General features: G+C 47.8%; 1 non-coding gene across 1 annotated transcript; it reads right to left on the bottom strand.

The window, feature by feature from the left end:
• Positions 1-3204: 3204 nt before the first annotated feature.
• On the bottom strand, positions 3205-3278 carry Trnai-aau. The gene has a single exon. It is a non-coding gene; the product is annotated as a tRNA-Ile (tRNA).
• Positions 3279-10069: the final 6791 nt, after the last annotated feature.

Genomic DNA, 10069 nt, shown 5'->3' on the forward strand with positions numbered 1-10069 from the left:
CTCATCACCATCTCGCGATATTCGTGGAATATATGTCCCAAAGAGCTCATCGTATTCTTCTTCGTTTGTTTCCCCTGACGCATACATACGTTCATAGTACGCTGAGATCTCTTTAATTATTTCCTTCTGTGTGGTGATTATGGTACCATCATCTATTTGAAGTTCATCCATGAAACTTCTTCTATTTTTGGCGTGTCTGACAAGGTGGTACAATGCAGCAGTCTCATCTTCAGTGACTGACTTTACTTTGGATTTTATTTTACGTCCCTCCAGTTCCTTACGTTTGAGACTTATTAACTTTGCTTTTATTTTCTTGATGTCTTTTAATCTTGTAGGAATTTCATCTGTCTGATCGTAGAGGTCCCTGAGCACGCTGTAGTAGAATTCTACAGTCTGTTTCCTTTCTCTGGCCATATCTATACTAAAAGATATTAAAACTTTCCTTAGCTTCGGTTTCGCTCGTTGGGTCCACCATTCTATCACACTTGGAAATTGTTCAGTGAACGGAGACACATTTCCAAAGCTCTGGTTAGGGCATCTTCTAAGTCTTCTTCTGATAATAACGATATATTTAGATTCCACTGGCTTCTTACTCTTCGGGTAGGTTGTGGTGTTAAATTTACGCAGGTCAGCAACGCACTGTGATCGGAAAAACTAACGGGAACAGTTTCTGTTTTCAGTACTTTATCTGCTAAATTTTCCGATTCTGTCAATTCTACTACAGGAATTCGCAACAATATGAGTGAAGTTCACCATTGTTGGGTATTTTATTTCCCACGCATCTTTTAATTTTAAATCAACAACAAGACGTCTCAAGTCAGTTGAGTAATTGAAGTTGGGGGTTTGGTCCTTTCGACTCAATACACAATTAAAATCTCCCCCTATTATAAGTTGGAGGGGGTTTTTCCTCAGTAAATAAATTACGCTTTCATTAAAGAATGTGGCTCTTGCAGCTCTATTACTGCTGCCAGAAGGAGCATATAAATTGGCTATAATAACTCCTGCTACATTTATTCCAATACCTCGCCCTGATTCTAATTTTTCAACGTCATGTACGAGGATGCCTTCTCTAACTAAAATGGCCGTGCCAACGTTCGTTTCAGTGGAAATATTGTAAAAATCAACGTAATTGGAAAAATTTAATTGTGGGAATACCACTTCCTGTAGGAGAGCAATATCCGTCGCTGACTCATACAGAAACTGTTTCAGAGCAGCTATTCTAACATCCGACTGTATTCTATTAATGTTTAACGTGGTAATCGTATATGACTGTAACATAGGGGAGTGACCTTTTTCCCGCTAGTGTATCATTTCATGCCACTCCATGCCGGATACTTCCTGAGAATCTGACTGGAGACCACCGTCACGGTTTGCATTAGAACCTTTCTTCTTACTTTTCTTGAGGTTTGCATTGACACTAGCCTTCACCGAATGTCTGCTCCGCCCACCCCCTGAGCAGTTTTCCACCGAGAGCGGTGTCGGTGGATCTGAGGGGCAGTCGTGTGCCACCATCTCGTCTGCCAAAGGCGGCGCAGAAGCAGTTTGCAAACACTCTTCCAATGCCCCATCACTTCTATGAACACTTTCGTTTACTGTTTGTGTGTTATTGTTGTAAAACTCCGCTTCTTCGTCTTGGGATTTGGGCTGGGACGTCGCCTGTTGTTGACAATCACTCGCTACCTCGTCATGTTTGCTTTCAGTTGCATCTGCGAGTGAATCTGTCTGCATTGATTGACGTACGGGTACTGCATCGCGGGGTTGTGGCGTCACCAAGAGCAGCGCATTGCCATCTACTGGCGCGTCCAGCGCTACAGAATGGGACTCTGATGTCACTTCGACCTATTCAGGTGATGGTAACATATTCGATCTGTCTACTGATGTACTTGACTCAGAGTTCGAATCTATGCTGACAATATTGTCTGAAACAGTTTCCAGTACTGTTTTCTGAATGTCACCTACAGCTTTCAGCGATAGGTTGATATCTTCTTCATCTGTGCTACTGCCGTCACAAGTTCGACGTCTCTTGTTAGTGGCTATACTACTTTTTCCAGCCGGATTGTCTACAGTGTCTTTCCTGAGTAAAGGTGGAAATGCTTCAAGAGTATTTTGTGGCCTGTCGTCTACATTCCCCGAAATGCTGGAAACTTCACCATCCGTCATCTGATTTTCAGTCACAAGATCAGCCAGTGTTAACCTTTTACGCTGTTGTAAATTATTCTGCAATACAAACACCTTTTTTGGACAGTTTTGCCAGAGATTCCCACTTTCATTACATATATGACAAGTCAAAGTCTGTCCATTGTATATAACGTGCGCTTTGTAGCCACAAACCAAAATATGAGATGGAATGTTTTGTTTGACATGCATATCGACAGAACGAACGCCACTAAAGGATTGCAATCTATGCTGGCTTGACCATCGTTCTTTACGAATTTGTCTGACGTCACCGTATTTAGATAATGTGTCTTTTAAGTAGCAGTTTTCTACCTCAGGAGGCAAATTAAATACTCTGACTTGTTTATAATCAACATCAGCATTTGAAATAGTTACTGTACTCACCGAATTATCGCGATGGCGGAATTCAGCTTTTCCTTCAAATTTCTGCAAAATCCGTTCCAACACCAACGGGGAAAGCAGCTTCACAAAAAAGTAGTATTGCTCCAAGTCATAATAAGCAGTGTGCGTCTGATCCGAAGTAATGCCAATAACGTCAACGATCCAGTCATGAATTTCTAGTGAACTTGGCTGAACATTACGGGTTGCTTTGTCAAATCCAAATCTTAGGGTAAGCTTTCTGGGAAACATTGTTGCCATGTCAGCAGTTAACAGTTCGCGAATACACGGAAACTAAAATGCTGCATCACCACAATCACAATTTTACACAATACTGTTACGCAGAGTCATGAAATCCAAACAGAAGCGCCACAGCGCGTCCGCTCAGGACGGCCGGAAAAGCCGATATTCTGGTTCCAGATAAACGAAACTTCTGTGTAATTGCTTGTCAGAAGGCTATGAACGATAATGGACACCGCTCAAAGTGTAACTGTCTGTAATACAACTATATTTTTAAATTATTTCACAATGTGAACCAAACTGCGATCTCTGTTTACGTTGCTAAGCAGAGATAATGATATTTTCGTAGTTTCATTCGTGCCGCACACAGCGTGCACCTTACGTGGGCAATCTGCCGGAAGAGAAAATAGTTGGCCCGTGGGGGGATCGAACCCACGACCTTCGCGTTATTAGCACGACGCTCTAACCAACTGAGCTAACGGGCCAATACACTCAGCAGGAAACTTGAGGTAAATGTACTATACTAAGTCACGGCCCCCCCACCCCTCGATTAAGAATAATTGTAATTATAAATTCCCGTCTCTTTTGAGGACAAGTGACGAGCGATGGCTAAGGTCTGTCATTAATACGTCCAGGTGAGGCGGGCTGCCGACAAACAAGGCGCACTCACGTCGCGTTCTGTATACAGTCCATTCAAACACGGCCTCGGGACTTACGTCAGGATTTTTCGTAATTCCAGTGACACGCACACAACATATTTTTGGTTGAGTTAAAAGTCCCGTGAACAACGTTTTCAACGGAAATGTTATGTTTGTTCGTTTTTAATAATCGGTCGTGACTTTTACAAACGATGTACATAGCACCCTCAAACAGTCAAGGCGGCTCCCTTTTTTTTTTTTTTTTTTGTTTGTTTGTTGTCTGTGTTAGTTGAGAACGATTTAATCCTTGACGATTAGCTGTACTTGCACCACATTACGTGTAGAATACAGCTTTATGCATCACTAGAATAGCCTCTCCTTAACTTCTGTACTCTTCATTAACATAAGTAATGTTATCATACTATTCTCCTATCACTTAGAGGCCTTTTTAAATTAGCTTAGGTAATCAATACCATGTATATATTACATCACACACTAAAGTCAATTACGTCTAGTTAGATGTGGCAAATCTAAAGTCTATGCAATGACGGTATTTGTTTTTAAAAGAAGGCTTTCCCCAACATGCAACTACAGCATATCTGATAAGCTAAAAAGACTGAGGTGATAAAGGCACACCAGAATTAGAACAATGAACATCGTAAATGATTATCCATCCTTTGCAAATTTCCACTCATCCTTACCAATTCTCGATTCTTATTTATAATTATTTTTTTAATTCCTTTATTACACATCATATTTAGTTTCTTTACCTGTCGTTCGATAGTTGCACAAATAACACCTGACGTTTCGGGTTCAAATGCAGTTTACAAAAGCTATTTCTTCTGCCTCTTGACGTGACTTTCACCTCTGACAGTATTTTGTATAGTAAATCCGGCAATGCTTGGATGTACATCTTACTCTCCTCCTCCTTCTCTTTCTCTGCATCTTGTGAGGTAACGGGCGAGTTGTGGCGCCCTGAAAATATTCTAAGTTGGGAGTTGGCGTGGTCGCTCGGCAAGCCGGGGCTCGTCAGCAACCGCGTGGTGGCGAACATTAGCCGGAGCAAGAGGGGCAGCCCCAGCGCGTGGTCCAGGCCGACCGCGTGGTTGGGAATTCCATGTTGACGCTGTTTCGAGGACTGTGCTTTGTGTCGATGAAGGAGATTTGTATGCCGGGGGTGCCAGAGATGGCGGACTTTGAGAAACCATAATGGCAGACATTTCACAGTTCATCTAGAAATTAATACTAGCCAGAGGAATCATGATACCTTAAAAAGAAACTTGTACATTACCATTATTTGCACGACGATTCTGATGGTGTAATCAGATTTTCAATATCTTTATTAGTTTAAAGTTTGGTATCTGACTGTAAATTTTACAAGTAACGCCCAGCAACGAATTTCCAGAATCTAACCGGTTCATCCGATTCTGTCGATCGACGTATCTTTAGAAAGCTATTAGTGTAAACCTAAATTGGTATGAATTACAGGCATGTAACGTGAATAGTACACGAGTTATTGGAGGTCAAAGTGGCCGATTACTATTGATCGCGTCAGGCCGTAAGTACTCCACAGTTACACGAAAAAACGGTAGCAGCATGCTTACAAATATATTTATTCGTCTGCCGGCCGGTGTGGCCAAGCGGTTAAAGGCGCTACAGTCTGGAACCGCGTGACCGCTACGGTCGCAGGTTCGAATCCTGCCTCGGGCATGGATGTGTGTGATGTCCTTAGGTTAGTTAGGTTTAAGTACGCAGTCTGCTTTCGGCCGGTGAGCGGCGAGGACGTCTTGTTTACGTCCCGTCCGCAGTGTCGCGGTCCCGTCGGCAGAGTCGCGAGCGCGCGTAGTTTGTTTACTTCCTCGCCGCAGCTAATACTCGCGTCCGTTAACACTGAGTCGCTATGGCTCATTCGTACAGAAAAGCTACCATCAAGATCAGCTTCCAGCCCGACTACGCACGACCACGAGCCTTTGAAGTCGAACGATTTATCCGTGACGAAGTTCAAATACCAACACAGCACATCATCGGTATCCACCTATCCATCACAAGCAGCGTCGTTTACGTCAAGATGGTCGATGACGAGTTATGTCACGCAGTTGTGAACAGATGCGCGAACACTCTCAAGTTCAAACACTCCGATGGTCACATCGGAGAGGTTATTGTTGACCACGCTGGACTAGGATTACGCACACTAAGAGTCTTCGAACTCCCTTTCGAAGTACCACCGGACGTCGTTACCTCAGCTTTCCGCCCTTATGGGACGGTAATTAGCCACGTGGCCGAAAAATGGAACACCTTCGAGACGTACCAAGTCCTCAACGGCGTCCGACAAGTGAAAATTGCATTAAAGAAACATGTGCCGTCCTACTTAGTCATAGGTGGCTGTCGAGCAATAATAATGTACGACGGCCAACCTCGTACTTGTTCTGGTTGCGGCCAGGAGGGTCATGTCCGCTCGGCGTGTATTCAACGTCGGATTACACAACTTCCATTGCATGACACGACACCACCTCCTACGCTCACGGCCCTCCCCCTCAATTACGCAGAGGTGACACGATCGACCGTCATGACAGACGACAACCCCCCCGGAAGACAGGAAGCGTTAGAATGCGCACCTGTCGCCGGTCCTGGATTGACCAACACCATTACGGTGTCTGCAGGGGTTGAAGAACGCCGCCCATCGACTCCACAAGAAGATTCGGACGAGAGAATGGAACTCGACGCTAGGGTTGTACCGACCTCTGCCTTTCTCCCTGAGGGGGATGCTATACGGGAACCACAAACTCTTTCGGACTCAGAAACCCACGTCCGCAAACAAAGGTCACCGAGAAAACATAAAAAGCGACGTCGCACACCCTCAGACGATTGCCTCCAGCGGACGTCTTCTCCAGTTGACGACCGGACGGCCGACGAAACGACGAGGAGAATGGATGACACGAGATCGCCCTCACCTGTCACTTTGTCTGATTTTGACAAATCCGTTTCCGCTCCCTCGGACAAACGGATGGCCAGCACAGCGCCCGCCGTTGGTACACAACCGGAAACAACTGCGGATTCACCCTTAGTCACTCAGCCCACAAGTGTTCTGCCGCAGCCACCGTTAACTTGCGGACCTTGGGCGGATGACATTGAAGACGATTCTACGGCCGCTGTGGTGGATGAGGAGAGGGGTCTCTCCTCCCACACCTCGGCCCCTCCCGAGTAGCAACAGATGACGGCGCGGACGCGGCCAGCAGATCACAGGCCCCACCTTTTACGGCGACACTGACGGCAGCCCCCACCGCAGGAGACGATCTACAAACCTATCGCTTAACGACCATCAACATTAACACCATTCGGACACGTACGAAGTTGTCGCTGCTCCAAGACATGCTCAATGCAGCAGACGTTGACATTGTCTTTCTCCAAGAAGTCTTCGTCGAAGATTTCCCGGGTATGTATGGTTATACGGCTCATGTGTCCCACGCCTCGCCAACTAACAGTGGAGTCGCCATTCTCCTCAGAGAGGGCCTCGAGGCGGACGAAGTCCGATATCTCCCCGACGCTAGAGGAATGGCCGTAACGGTGCAAGGCGTCCGGTTTATCAACGTGTACGCCCCTTCCGGAACCAATCGCCGTCGTGACCGATCGCTCTTCTTCGCAGAAGGGATAGCACCGCTTTTTCAGGGCAGGCACGATGACTTGATATTAGGGGGCGATTTCAATTGCACCCAAGCACCTAAAGATCAGCTGCCACGCCATTCACCGTGCCCCGAACTTGGGACACTCATCGGCGATCTCCAGCTAGTAGATACATGGGAACATGTCCGAGGAAATAGACCGGGATACACCCGTTTCACGAGTCACTCGTCTAGTCGCATCGATAGGATTTACGTCTCCCGTTCTCTCGCGGCAACGGTGAGTGACGCGGAGGTGTGGCCAGTAGCCTTCTCTGATCACGAGGCCTATATATGTGCCGTCACCCTTCGTCGCCAACGGGTGTGGCGCAGCCGACATCCCTGGAAATTAAACCTTGCTCATCTCGCTTCTCCGGATTGTCGACGCGCCATCGAAGACACGTGGAGTTTGTGCGTCCGCCGCCTCCCAACGTATCCTACGTCGATTAGTTGGTGGTTAACCTGCGCCAAGCCGGCCCTACGGCGAACCTTTATTACGTATGGTCGTGAGACTGCTGCTTGGAGGCGACAGACCCTTGATTTTTATTTCACCGTCCTTCGCGAATGCGCCTCCTTGCCACCCACACCGGAACGACAGCTGACAGTTCAGCGTGCGAAAGCACAGATCGTAGCCCATATGCGCCGACACCTCGAAGGGACGATCGTCCGAGCGCGGACACAAGACAGACTCGCAACGGAACGACCCACCATGTACCACGTCATCCGAGAACGTACACTGCGAAGACGGGCGCTGATACATGCCATCACCACTGAGGACGGCCTTCATCACAGCACACAACGCGATATTGCTGCAGCCTTCTTCGACCATTACGCACGACTTTATTCTGCTCAATGTTCCGACCCGATGACGGTGACAGCAGTCTCACAACTGGTTTACGGCATTGTCCCATAGGATTTACAAACTGAATTATTGAACGACATTACGGAAGACGAAGTTATCGACGCCATCGGTAAAGGAGCGGCGAATAAGTCTCCTGGCCCCGACGGGCTCCCTGTGGAGTTTTATAGAACTTTTCAGTATTTACTGGCTCCCAAGTTAACAGACATCTGTCGGGAGCTTATGTCCCCCGCGGTGCCGCTCCCTGCGACCTTCGTAGAAGGAATAATTATACCGGTTCACAAGCCTAAAGGTGGGGCTCGAATACAAGATTACCGCCCGCTAACACTCGTCAACTGCGACATGAAGATATTCACCAGACTATTAGCAAACCGTCTACGACCGACCCTACCTTACGTCATCTCGCCAGATCAGACTTCCCTAGGGGTTATCAACAACATCCACACAGCACTGTGTCGATACCGTGACTTAATAGCCCTAGCCAGGGCACGCCGCGTCCCGGGAGCGCTGGCATCACTAGATTTTAGCCAAGCGTTTGATCGAGTGGATCACGCATACCTAACGTCCGTTCTCCAGCACATGCAGTACCCACAGCAATTCACAGCCGTCGTGATGCGCCTACTCCGAGGAGCGACTTCCAAAGTGCTCGTTAACGGGCGTCTCTCGCAGTCCCTCCCGATTTTCCGCTCCGTCCGTCAAGGCTGCCCCTTGTCGACGATACTATATGCTCTGGCACTGGAACCGCTCCTCTGTGGTCTCCGTCAACGCCTCACCGGTCTTACCCTACGTGACGTCACATTTCGCTGTACAGCATATGCAGACGACCTGGTTCTTGTGTTCCGCAATCCCGATGATGTCAACAGAGCACTAGAATGGATTACCACGTACGGTGTGGCTTCCGGCAGCTGTCTCAACGTCGCCAAATCGGTCGCCATGGCCATAGGAGACGGGTTGACCCCAGCGTGTGTCGAACCCCTACAGCTTCGTGGCACTATCAAATGTCTCGGAATAGAGTTTCACGACGACATACGGCGCACCGCGGCTCTTAACTACCGCCGCTTATTACAACAAATTCGGGTCCAGATCTTCAACCTTCGTCTGCGGACCCTCGACATTCTCCAAAGGACACACTTCGTTAATGTTTACCTCGCATCGCGCCTTCCACACATAGCGCGTGTTCTCCCAATACCGTTACTGATGGCTCGACGTCTATTAGCGGCATTCGGAGCCTACGTCAGTACAGGCATGCTCTTCAAAGTCAGTTATGAGTCACTGACCCTTCCCCCAGAAAGGGGAGGTCTTGGCCTAGTCCATGTCCACGACAGAGCTGTGTCCCTGTATGTCAGCTCACACATCAAGCTGTGGCGCCACCACCCGGAAAGTTTGACAGGTTTGCTGTTGGAGTCCTTAGCTCCGCCGTCCATTATGCCCCCACTGACGACGCAAGACATACCCCAACCCTTCTACTACTTCGGGAACTTTTACATTGAACACAGCTATTTCCGTATCGCAGTACCACCGACGAAACAGGCGTCGGCGCGGGATATATATCATGTCCTACAGCAGAGGCGCCCACCAAACATCGTGGAGACGAAAAGCCCTCAGGTTAATTGGAAGGTGGTGTGGAAGACGATTCACGCAATTCCACTGGACACAGCCGTCCGATCCACATGGTACATCACAGTCAATGGTAAACAGATCACCCGATCACGCCTCCACAAGATAAACATGGCGGAATCGCCTCTCTGCGTAGACTGCGGGATACCAGACACGGACGAACACCGTCTCACATGTGGCGCGGCAGAAGACGTATGGCGCTTGGTGCGACACATTTTGTCGTATTTTCTACGAGTGACTCCGGAACACATTACACCTCGGTTTCTACTATTTCCGGATCAACAGTATTTCCCGCGCGCCAAGACCAACGCTGTCACGTGGATCCGTGCGCATGCGGTACACTACTTATTTCACGATGGACCTAAAGATGTATTAGACTTTTGGAACTACCTACAAGAACGTCATTGCAAGATCGTACGGAACCCAAAATACAGACAGTATTTTTCTAATTACTTAGGGAGTGCCCTACGCGACCCACCACGCAGCTGGATCATCAACAGGTAGGA

This window comes from Schistocerca americana, chromosome 1, assembly GCF_021461395.2.
Source record: "Schistocerca americana isolate TAMUIC-IGC-003095 chromosome 1, iqSchAmer2.1, whole genome shotgun sequence".
Taxonomy (NCBI): domain Eukaryota; kingdom Metazoa; phylum Arthropoda; class Insecta; order Orthoptera; family Acrididae; genus Schistocerca; species Schistocerca americana.